Source organism: Mus caroli, chromosome 11 (genome assembly GCF_900094665.2).
Source record: "Mus caroli chromosome 11, CAROLI_EIJ_v1.1, whole genome shotgun sequence".
Lineage (NCBI taxonomy): Eukaryota > Metazoa > Chordata > Mammalia > Rodentia > Muridae > Mus > Mus caroli.
In genome coordinates, this window is record NC_034580.1 from 43,612,276 (window position 1) to 43,612,817 (window position 542).

Genomic DNA, 542 nt, shown 5'->3' on the forward strand with positions numbered 1-542 from the left:
AACAGGAGGTACAGGGGCAAGCTTTACCAACAGAATATAAAAGATGATGAGATACATTGATCAAAGAAACTGCTAAATCAAAAGAAATCTTGACACAAAACATCTCAGAAGGCACAAGTCCCTTCCGGTCCACGCCAGCACCATGGTTCCTTGCCCAAGGAGTCTCCTGACACCCGCAAGGACCCCCACAGAATCCCCCACGGGATCCTAAGAGCTCTGGTGAGTGGAACACAACTTCTGCGAGGAGGAAAGTTCGAACAACAGATATCTGGGCACCTTCCCTACAAGAGGAGAGCTTGCCTGCAGAGAGCACTCTGACCACTGACACTAAGGAGAGAGCTAGTCTCCCCAGTCTGCTGATAGAGGCTAACAGAGTCACCTGAGGAACAAGCTCTAAGTAGAGACAACTATAACAACTAGTTCCATAGATTACCAGATGGTGAAAGGCAACCCCACCTAGTCCTGGGCACCCCAACACACCCGAAAAGCTAGACCCAGATTTAAAAGCATATCTCATGATGATGGTAGAGGACATCAAGAAG